Here is a 12,171-nt window from a genome sequence, read left to right as displayed (position 1 = left end):
TGTACGTCTTTTCCAACCTTGGTGATTCTGTGATGCTATCCAGAGGGACCTAGGCAGGCTGTGGGCATAGGAGGACTTGGAGAATCAACAAATCCAAGTGCACAGTCTTGCGCCAGGGTCATTGCAATCTCCACTATCAATACAAGCTGGTGGATGAAATGATTGAGCACAACTCTGCCAAAAAGAACCTGGAGATACTGGTGGATGGTAAGCTGGACATGTGAAAGCGAACAATATCCTGGGCTGCATCAAAAGAAGTGTGGCCAGCATGTTAAGGGAGGTGATAGTGGCCATTCATTATCTAAAGAGGGGCTATAAGACAGAAGGGAACAGATTCTTTAACAGCATGTTTGGTGATAGGACAAGAGAAAGGTTTCAAACTAAAAAAGAAGAGATTTAAATTGGATATTACGAAGAAGTTTTTACAATAGGAGTGGTGAAGCAGTGGAATGGGTTGCCCAGAGATGTGAAGTTGCTCTTTATGTGAGAGAGCAAATGGAATGCATTGAGCTCCACCTGGGGGTGAATGATGAAAAAGTGGAGAGCTTGTGGGTAAGAATTAAGGGGGGGCTAACATAGGTGACACTGCTGTGTGTGTGTACTATAGGCCACCTGATCAGGAGGAAGAAATTAATGAGGACTTCTAAAAACAGCTGGAAGTAGCCTTGTGATCCCCAGCACTGGTTCTTATGGGTGTGGTTGATAGCAGTGGAACAAGTTAGCTTCTTTGCTCTAGATAAAAATAGAGAGTTTTTTATTAAAAAAAACTCTCCACTCAATTAAAAACAACAACAACAACAACAACAAAAATCAAGCCAAACAACCACCACACAAGTAGTCAAAAAAGAAGTTTAGGCAAACAGAATTTATTGCTCTGCCTAACATTTTTAGACCACCCTCTGACATGGCTCATCCTTCACTAAACTACTAACATGGCTTTATCTTGTTTTATTAGTTTATTAGACAGGAAAAATCCCAAAAAATGGATACAAAAATAAGACTGAAAACTAGAGGTGTCTCATCCATTAACTCTTTAACATATATTTTTTTAGATAAGATATGGCATAAAGTTTGTGAATTTGGGATTGGCTGCAGTTATTAGTTAACTGAATGATTAACCAGAAGAATCTTCTGCTGAATTGAGTCTAGAAGCTTTCTAGAAATATGACAGTATGGTGGAAACAGTGAAACTGGTTTTTGGATGACAAGATTTGATTTATCACTTTGCCTATTGATTTAAAATCAGCAAATAAAGTAAAAAGAATTAGGAACACTCTTCTGTATTCATCTGTGTGTACAGTAATCACTGACCTAAAAAAACCAAGCAACATATGTTACAGAAAAAGCTTCACACAACATCAGCATCACTATGCAAATTTCATAAAACCTCATAAAAACTCTGTTAAGCAAGACTCAATCATGGAAATGACAACTGACGTGATATCAGTACTATTTTTATCAGGACAAATTTATTTCTTACAAATTTCTTTATTTTGTTTGTGAACACATATGGTTACGCTGCAAACTCTTACCTTCTACTCTACTGTAAAGCAGTAGGGTAGTTCCCATTTCCACCCTATTTATGTCAATAGGTGCAGCTGAGATATTTCTCATTCCCAGGTGAGTGAAGTAATGACTGGGAACTTGCACTGTGATTTCCCTGTATTGATATACTCTGTATTTCCAGAAAAGCTAGATGGAAGGATAGCACATGCGTACAAATTCCAAAGCAGGATTTTTGTTCACTTAAAAACATATCCTAAATCATCTGTTATTTTTACTCTTATTTTCAAATGCAGGTTTGTTGAAAACAATAAAAGCAATAGCATTTGAGGAAAAACATTAAAATTTAAGTAATTTTAAAAGGATTTTGTGAATAAACTTGAATTACATTTTCTGCCTTTAGATTTGGCTTCCTGCAAACAATGAGTCTCTTCTATTAGAAGGATGCTTTCAACCAAAGCTCAAAAGTCCATAAGATTTTCAAATTATCAGATCTTAACAATTGACTATTAAAAACTAACCAAATAAATACAGGGAAACTAGCTAACATGAAAACATTGGAGCACGAGCATATGGCTAGGCCAAAATTGCCTAATCCAACCTTATTTGGTGTAGGCAAGGCTAGCATAGCCATGCTTAGTAACAACTAAGATATATTTCAGTTAAAACAAGATGGAGAGGGTAAAACATGGAGAAAGCTTTCCAGAAGTCTCACTGTCTCTGTTGCAAGCTGAAGAGTAAACTCCTGGCTTAGCAAGCACCGAGCTCAAGCTTCCTGTAAGGCTCTACAACTTCAAGCTTTAAAAATGCAAGCTTCAAGGTTCCCTGGATATAATTACACATTTTAATTAAATTAAAAAACAAACAGACCAGCAAAATTGTTTGCAGCCAACACCTTACAAACCATTTTTCTTTTCCTCCCATTGCAGATATTTTTCAGCTCTTACAAGATTTAGCTTGCTCCTTATCCTTCTCATAACAACCCATTTGCAGCTTTCTGGCCTATTGATGCTGCTGTTGCATAGCCTCAGGCAACTTGCCAAGCCTCAGTTATACCAAAGTTCAGCATTCACAACACACTCTTTCACGTGTTATGGCACCCTCGCAGTCCAGAAGAGCTCTCTGAGAGTCCCTGTTTCTGCTTTCAGCAAAGACAAAAGAAGAGCTCTGAATCTGGAAGACGCAGTGGTGATGGGGGATGAGTTCACTCACAGCTTTACTGTATTAACAATTCTGTTTTCCACGTTATGCAGTCACAGTTAGATACAGCCTGTTCCTGTATCCTTTCACTTCAGAGCTGGCATTCATCATGTCTATTAAAAAAAAAAAAGAAAGAAAGAAAAAAAAAAGCTTTCCTGAAATATCCCAGCCAAAAACTCATATTTATGTTTTCCTTTAAAAGTAGAACCTGAGTAACATATTAGTTACCTATTGAAGACAAATTATTCCAGTCTACCTAGTACCAGGGAATTAATGTCTCAGTTCCTCTTTCCTAAATGGTTTCTTCTGTCTATATCCATTTTCAAAAACACCTTTTTATAAATGCCCGTTTTTTTTCTTATGAGAAATAATTTTCCTAAGAATCATAGACACTTGATCCTCTTAGATAACACTACATTTTGGTATGTCAAACTGCTAATACAGGGTTCTACTCTAGCAAAACAACTCAAAAAGGTTTGAAAGAAAATACTAGACAAAAACACAAAAGACATAACAAAAATACAAACTAAGTGTGTGGCTTCTATAAAGTATTATGAAGCATTGTTTCATATTCTAACTGGTCAAAATATTATATTAAAAACTCTTGATGTTTCTTATTAAAGAGGGCCTATGGAAATTTCTGAATGAAGCCTCTTTTTCCAAAATAAAAGATAAAATAATAGATACCTCCCTTCCTTACACTTTAAAAGAAAAAAAATCATACCATAAGCAAGCAGAGATACTTAACAGCCATCATTCTAGCTTTCAAATAATTTTCAGAAAAGATCTAGGATAGAAGCAGATGGATAAGTTTCTCCTACAGAAGAATATTATTTGGAAAGAATGAATTAGACTTACTAGACACGTGAATTAGCTTACTGAAAGCATATCTATGGAGATTCTTTTAGGCAACTGTAAACAATAGATAAAAGCAATTTAAATTATTTTAACTAGTGTTAGTTGTATGTTTATCAATGCTTTCTACTAGGCTTAGCTATGGTACTTAATTAGTTGGTTCATTATGACCATATCTAATAGCATATGATACCTCTTGGCACTGAGATGAACACGCCTTATGTCAAAATGAAGAACACAGTGAAAAACACGTCATAGTGTCATTCTTCAATGTGTGGAAGTACAGATGCTTCCTATTTCAGAGACCTAAGAGAAGAAAAATAGGCTATTTCTAAAGAAATGCTTAAAGATCACCTTGTTCCAACTGCTGCCATGCTTGGTTGTCTTTCATTAAATCAGGCTGCCCAGGATCCCATCTAACCTGGCCTTCAGCATCCACAGCTTTCCTGGGCTATCTGTTTCCGTGCCTCATTGTTCTCTGAGTAAAAAATTTCTTCCTAACAACTAACCCAAATTTCCATTCTTTTAGTTTAAAGCCATTCCACCTTATTCTATTACTATTAGTTCATGTAAAAAGTTACTCCCCTTCCTGCTTAGAAGTTTCCTTTCACTACTGGAAAGGTGCAATGAGGTCTCCCTAGAGCCTTTCCTTCTCCAAGCAAACCAAGACCAATTCCCTAATTCTTTCTTCACAGAAGAGGTGCTCCAGCCCTTTGATACATTTGTCGCCCTCCTCTCAACCTTCTCCAACAGCAGAAGAGAAAGCTCCAGTAAGACCTTATAGTGGCCTTCAGGTATCTAACAGGAACCACAGGAAAGCTGAAGAGGGATTCTTTATCAGGGAGTATAGGGATGGTAGTATAAGGATAATGGCTTTAAATTAAGAGGGTAAGTTCAGATTGGATATTAGGAAATTTTTCACTGTGAGAGTAGTGAGGCACTGGAACAAGTTGCCCAGAGAAGTTGTTGATACCACATCCTGGAGGCATTCAGGGCCAGGTTGGCTGAAGCCTGGGCAGTCTGATCTGGTGGGTAGTAACCCTGCCCATGGCACAAGGGTTGGAATTAAGATGATCTTAAGGTCTCTTTCAACTCAAACCATTCTGTGGTTCTATTCTATGATTCTATGAACTCAAATACCAGTGCACTGCTTCTCTAGTCCATTCCAAGACGACTCTTTTTGTGGCTGTGGCTAAGATTCAGTTATACTAGTTTCATTTTTAAAAGATGAATCAAGTAGGTAACATATTCCACCATTAAAGCTAATGAATAAATCAGATGATGTCAGATCTCATGTTACAACACTTCCTCTTGCCACTACCACCCTCACCCCAAGAGAACTCTAAGCTAACTGCAAAAGATTTGTAATAACAAAGGCTGTAACCTTTAGTCAGTTTTCACATTGGTTTAACGTTACTTAACCTTCCAGAAATAACTAAAATTCATATGAAATGTTCTGTATGATAGCACTTACCTGACTAAAGGCTCCTCTGTACTACAGCATGTAACAATCAGAGCTGGCGCTTGTAACACAGTGTGCATCTGTTCCTGCAGCCTTCCAGCTGTGTGCAGAGTGACAGACCCCGGTCAAGCTGCTGGATTGCAGCCTGTTTTCGTTCTTCCCTTGCCTTTTCTGAAACATAGATATTACAGTAATACCTAGCCAATATTTCAATCCCCTAGGTGCATGTAGTAAAAAAAAAAAAAAGAGGAGGGGAGAGGGGGGCGAAGGAGACAGTGTTGCACTCATTTCATCTTATTTTTCCTGTGTTGTCTGTTAGTGGATAAAGAAATGGTTTTTACTTTTTTTTTTTTTTTAGTAGATCTGTTTTAGTCCTACTTTTACACAGATATCTAATCACAGTAGTTATGTAGGAGCTTAGCTGAGGTCTCTTCTGAAGCAAATGCACTGCCATTCATGTGTTGCATGTGTATTCATGTGCTTCCCAGTGTGGATCTCTCTGAAGTTAGACTTAAATGTTGAGTCTGCACCTAGGACTCTTACCAGGATACTGGAACAGGTGTGTCAGATCAGAAGTCCCATTCATTCAATCAGAAAAAGTCATCCATGCTGGCATTTGGACTTCCTTCATTCCTGGAAAGAAACAGTGAGAACCAACAAGAAACATCAAGTGTAAAGCACATACCTGAAACAGGTGAGATAAACTGATCTCTGAAACTGCCTGTTTTTCTTCACTAGTAGAATAACTCGATTAAGAAAATATAGATATCTGCAGTGTAGACAAAAAGAGATAAATGCTGACTTACGCTGGATAAACTCTTCAGGGCTTCTAAACAACAAAAGCAGTAGAGCAAGGGCAAATTCTTGCTATTCGTATTGAAATATAACAGAGGTTTTTTTTTGTGAGGTTTTCAGAGTTTTATCTTCTTCTATGTCTCTCCCCAGTTTATAGGAGGGAGATAAGGTTCTTTTAATATCTGTATACCCGGTGTGAGATTAAGAAACAACGGTTCAAATGTTAGTCCAACCAGTTTATTAAAATCCTAATCAGGGAGACGGGGAAGGGAAGGAGGGCGATAGAAAGATAGGAAAGAAGCAAGAATCGCATAAAGCGGGGATAGTCACCACCAGGATCCAGCAGCGGTCCCGTTGCAAGACGTTTCAAAGGTCCGAGGCAAAAGCAGCAGGGGGGAGAGCAGCAGCAGCGTGGCCAGCTTTGGGCAGCAAGCAGGTAGCAGGAAGAAGTCGCAGAGCCAATGCGGGAGGAAGCAACAGGACTCGGGTAGCAGGCCGGTCAGCATACAGGAATTCCGTGGTGAGGAATCTGATGGTAGACACCTTTGTTCTTCTTCAGCATGCTGGTAGAGCGCAGAGCAAGTCCAGGAGGGAGAGAGGCAGGTCGTGAGGCTTCTCGCGGCAGAAACCTCTTCTTCTTCATGTTGCCAGAAAACCTCTGTTCTTCATGAGGAATCTGTTGCCAGAAAAACCTAAATGTCATGGTTTTCGATTCCTCTTTTATCCTACTTTTTCTCCTGCCTACGTGACATCCCTGGGCGTTTGAGCGAGAGCCATGTGAGTATACCCAGAGATGGCCATCTTCCTCGAGATTAGCCCACACAAAAGACCGCTTCACCGCCATTAAGCTGCAGTTTATCCCTCTCTTGTTGCCCCTGGCCTTGTCCATCTGTGTCACTCAGACAAAGGATTTCTCAACCCTTGACCAGGACTTGTCCATCAAAGTTCTCCGGACAAAAGGATTTTGCAACCCTTGCCTAGGACTTGCTTGGACTTGTTCATCTGTGTCCCCAGCAATCTTTGAGATAATGGTGTAAAAGAACAATCTCTTACACTCTGTCGGTTAAAAAGCACCCACCTAATGTGAGTGTCAAATTGTGGCTTAAGGGTATGGAGAGCATAAACAGCAAAAATCAAGGAAAGTTCTCTATTGCTGCTCCTGTATCAGCTTTTAATGTTGCATGAAGAAAGTAAGAATGACACTGAGATAATCTGAAACCGTCCTTAATTGTTTTCCTAGACAAATACTGAATACTGTAACCAAGGCTTCAAAGTACTTGTATGGCTGTTTTCATCAGGAAACAAAATAATAATATAAAAGCATTTTCAGGGAAAATTCAGAAGAGCAAAAGCAATCACACAGAGAATTGGAGGTCAACTTCTCCTTATTGTTAACTTCACTTTTCATATTATCAGAAAATAATTATAAAAATATAGTGCAAACGTGATCATTAATGCTTACCTATCTGGAGCAGCTGAAACTAGATGAAATCCACAATGACAATAAATCACCATGCTAATAATAATGCTGATAATAATCACCATGTTGCAAAATGTCTGTGCAATGAAGATATTTTGCAGAAGATGCTTGAATAACTTTAATACTGGATTTCTGGAAATGTATGAACTGCAGCTTTGGAAAGTATCACTTCCTTAAGAAACTGGTTGTAAAGAGTGTAGAAGACTAAAGTTCACTTTGTAATAGTCAAACACTGTGATTGTAGTCAATGTTGTGTGGCTAAGAAACAGGATACATTGCAGGACATATTAGCCAAGTTACCTCTATCCTGTTGACAGAAACACAGAGCTTTTTACTGAATTTTCTCTGTTCCTCAGGTGTATCAAAGTCATAATTAATCATGTTCATTTCTTTTGCTTAGCTGCACCAGTGATGAGAAATGCTTCTGCAGTCCACAGAATGGAAGGGAACCCTCTGTTCTTAAACATACACGTTCTATTGGCGTTAGGGGGAGTATCTGTTATCACACCAATATGATGGAAAGTTGCGGTGTAAGCATCCTGCCTCTCTTATACCAAAGGAAGGGTTGACAAACTGTCAAATGTGACTTTGGAAAACGTCATCTTTTTGTGTCTTCTTTCCTCTTTGGGATAGCTCAGGAGGCTGTGGGCTTTGCTGCAGACATTTTGCTGCTGACTTTTAAGACTCAGAAGAAATTTCTCTCTTAATGCAACACTGATTTTAGGCAGCCTTCTATGTTTTGACATCTCTCTAGTGATTTAATTACTATTTGTGGAATTTAATCTGTTGTAAACTGTCACCCATCCAGTACAGAAAATGCAGTAGAATGCCTTATAATCCGGAATTGCTAATTATGTGGATTAGCAGTTTGTTTTGCTATCTTAATTTGCTTATATGAGTATAATCGGAGTGGATTTCCAGTTTTATGGGAAAGTGCTCCCCATTCTTCAACGTCTTAGCTCTCAGTTGGTCACAGCTTCTATAGTGGGATAAAAAGAATTTTGCATTTGTTTGTTAAGAACAAATTTTTCTCTAAAAAGGGGCAAGGTGACCTGGCTAGAATAAATGATCCCTGGACAGATGAGATGAGCTGGTAAAGGGGCAGCCTAGCTAAGCCCCAATGTCAGCGTCAAATTAATCAGCCAATGAGTCCTTTGAGGAATAAAATAATTATTTTAACAAAATGACAATCTGGCTCTGGTAGGGAAAGGGAAAGTTACTTTTCTCACAGAATCAAAGATATCATCAAAGAAAAGCAAACACTTTCCCATTTTTAATTCTTCCATCTTCTTTATTCTGACTGTTAAGCTCCCGTAATTTCTGAACTTCTTGTTTCATTTGTGGAAGGTGATGTGAAATTGATTAATCAAGCAAGTTTACTTACCTTCAGGCTAAAATCATTTAAGAAATTTTCTTCCCTTGTTGGAATGTTTTGTGGTGTTGTTGTTGTTTTATTATTATTATTAATTGCAAGCACATTTGCTAGGAAGATCTCAATTCTGACATCTGAAGTTCAAAGCCGAACAGCAATTCTTATTACTTGCTGACTGCAGAGGCTTTTTTGTCTTTTTCTCTTAAAGTGAGCATTTGTTTTAAGAGCACAAAAAGTTGCACGTCCAAATTTAACGAACTTCTGCACAAGCAGGGCTCCTTCGAGTGTGTCTGGCATGGAGTTCTACGTTGGAATACTAGGCTTTGACTCCCTTCAACCCTTTAAGCTTCCCACTCAGCCCATGCAGAAGCTGATGGCATCCATTTGCTGTTCCCTCTTGAAGTTGCAGATCCAGCGCTGCCTCCTTGCAGCCAGATGTGCACTGCAGAATTTTGTGCTTCCCGGAGTGAGCCATAGTGTGGCAGGCTGGAGCTGCGCTGGCCTCAGCTTTCGTCTTGCTCTCAACATCAAAAAATGGCTTCAGTTTATTCCTGCATACATGTCTACATGAGACTGTCATGTGCTAGAACCGTGACCGTCATTTGTGATAGAAGAGAACTTGCTATTATGTAATACATCATTAAAGGTAGAAATTTCTGGGATACCATCCAGCTGATTTAACACTCATTCAGACTATGGGCACTGAAAAAGATGCACATTAGAAATGCTGAGTGCATCAGTTCAGTGGAACCCAACATACCCACTGAGCACTGTGAATACTCCACCAGCTAAAGGACAGGCTGTCTGGCTCTCTGACCACAGACTGAAACTCTGAGCAGCAAATAGCACTTACACGCTCAGTTAGAACGGACAACATCAGCAATTGTATGAAACATGAAGACTTAAATAGAGAGGAAGATGGAAAGATTTCTTTTTAGGAGTACTCACAGGAAGATACTGCAAGAAGTCTGCAATAACAAGGGAGAAATCACCACACTAGTTTCTATATAGCAAGGTGATCTTCAAGAAAAATTGGGTTTATAAACTAAATAAAAATATACCTTGAAAAGCAGATATAGAAGTTCAACATCAAAAGAAAGAAAAAAAAGAACCCACAATGAACTCAGGAATAAGATTTTCTTATGTGATCTTAAAAACAGTAATGGAGAAGGAAATTCAGTGTAATCAGTATTTCTGTTTTGGATTTTGAAAACATATTGCCTTATAAGCTAAGAAACCTTGAAGTACATTTTTACTCGGAAAAAAAAAAAAAAGAACAGATCATATAAAGCAAAATAATTTCACCTTTTTTATCTGTATTGCATGTTATAAAACAACCTACTATTATTAATGTTATTGATCCTTCAGAATTCATTTTTGCTCTATGCTTTTGTTTCTCTTCTTTTTAGAGGGAGATGGGTAGGAAGGTTATTTTTTTTATTTCTTTTATTGGTTAGTATAGTTATTTATTACTTAGATTTTCCTGGAGAATTTTTTTTTAAACACTCCCATTGACATAACACATTATGAAGCATTGTGCTGTGAAGTGTAACATCAGCTTGTATCAGTCACACTGCATTACTTTACATGCCCAGCCTGATGTGTCACTGCACAATAAGAGCAGAAACATCCTCCATGATTGAAAGCACCAATAGCTTGCAGATGAAAATATTGTAAAATAATTTTTGTAGGCATACTGCTTGTATATACGTGCTCCCAATTCTGACAGGTAGCACTACTTAACACGCGATTTCCTTGGGACAGCAGGAGGTTATCTGCAATACCAGTGTCAGCAGAAAGCAGACCATCTATCAACTGTTAGCAAAAGAAAGCACGTTCTGTGTCTGTTTTAGAATTCAGAAAAACCTACACATTGAAAAAGCAGCTTCTACTGTCCATATAACAGTCAAATATTTTGGAGAAAAATGTATGCTGTTATTGATAAGTTCATCAATATTTTGTTTCAGAAAAAATTGCTTTCATGTAAAACGAAGTATTCTTTTCTGTAAATTTGTAGATATAAGGATACTGTTTTTGGACTGATCAACTCTCCCTTCTGCTTCTGTCCCCACAAGCTGAAACGGGGGTTATTTTTAGTTACAGTTGTACATCCTCACTCTACAGAAAAGGATTTAATGTAACCCTTTTGTCATTAAGCATTTTCAGATGAAGGATAATGGAGCATATCCAGAAAAGAGCAATGAAGCTGGTGAAGGGTCTGGAGTACAGACTCTCCTGAGACTCATGGGAAGTGATTGAAGGAATTGGAATTGTTTAGTCTGGAGAAGAGGAGGCTCAGGGGAGACGTTATTGCTCTCTAAAACTACCTAAAAGGAGGTTGTGTGAGGTGAGTGGCCAGCCTCTTCCCCATGTAACTAGTGACTGGACAAGACGGAATGGCTTCAAGTTGCACCAGGGGAGGTTCAGGTGGGATATTAGGAAGAATTTCTTCTCAGAAAGAGTGGTTAGGCATTGGAACAGGTTAACCAAGGAGGTGGTGGAGTCGCCATCCCTGGAGATGTTTAAGGAAAGAATAGATGTTCCTTAAGGACATGGTTTAGTAGGGAAGTATAGTGATAGGTAGATGGTTGGGCTAAATGATCTTTTACGTCTTTTCCAAGCTTAATGATTCTGTGATTTTCTAGGCAAAAAAAGCTTCAGTATTTTATCTCAGTACCATTATACATCTAAATAAGTTCCTGCACAACTCTAGAATAAACAAACAAGTATTACCAGAAAACATATCTAAAACAAAGTTAAGTTCCTGTCCCTTCTTTTAGGTGTGAAATGCTCTGTTTTGAATTAGGTTACTGATTACAGCTTTTGGTGGCAAACATGAAATGAGCAATGAAAAACTGTCTTGAAGCTGAAATTAAAGATACCAGAGACTGAGGTAAGGGATTATTTTTCGAAGTGTCAGTTAAGTTCTTCAGTGAGGAAACTATCAATTTTTAAAACTTATATTTTATCATGAGGAGTAAACATTTTTTTTATAGCACATGGTTTTCAGCAGTTCAATTTAAGTATGGAGTAATATAGAGCTCTGCTTTATTTCCCTTTTCTGTTAAAGTTATTGCTTTATGTTTGTATATTATACTTTTGTATATTATTTGTAATTATTTTTGTAATTATACTTACATATGTAATATTAATCTTAATACATACAAGTTCTAAGATTTAAAAATATCTGTAAGCCCACTGATTGTTATTGCCCCTTGCTAGAAATGTCTGGTCTTATCTGCTTAGCTGAACATGCCTGCTAGGTGCCATATACTCTCAAGTGATCTGTCCTTGCTCTCTGATTGCCCTCAGTACTTATTCATCCTATCCTATGCCCCAGGAAGGCTTTCAGGTTGGATAAGTAGCTGTGCATTCTTTATCCATTTTCTTAGAATTCCTTTTCAAATGTGTGGAAACAAAGCATTGTCCATACTCAGACTGGACCAGGAGGATCCTTTCCTGTTTTATTTCTCAAGTGAAGACACACACGGATCACATCATAAA

This window comes from Phasianus colchicus, chromosome 4 (assembly GCF_987193195.1).
Source record: "Phasianus colchicus chromosome 4, bPhaCol1.hap1.1, whole genome shotgun sequence".
NCBI lineage: Eukaryota > Metazoa > Chordata > Aves > Galliformes > Phasianidae > Phasianus > Phasianus colchicus.
The sequence above is the reverse complement of the archived record's forward strand: the minus strand, read 5'-3'. Positions refer to the sequence as shown.